Raw genomic sequence first — 200 nt, 5'->3', positions numbered from 1 at the left:
TATCCTCATCCTTATCCTTATCCTATCCTCTTCCTTATCCTATCCTCCTCCTCATCCTCGTCCTCTTCCTATCCTCATCCTCGTCCTCATCCACACCCTATTCTCATCCTCATCCTCTTCCTCATCCACATCCTATTCTCAACCTCGTCCTCATTCTCATCCTAATCCTATCGTCATCCTCATCCTCATCCTCATTCTCG

Source organism: Lupinus angustifolius, chromosome LG03, assembly GCF_001865875.1.
Source record: "Lupinus angustifolius cultivar Tanjil chromosome LG03, LupAngTanjil_v1.0, whole genome shotgun sequence".
NCBI lineage: Eukaryota > Viridiplantae > Streptophyta > Magnoliopsida > Fabales > Fabaceae > Lupinus > Lupinus angustifolius.
Note: the sequence above shows the minus strand (reverse complement) of the source record.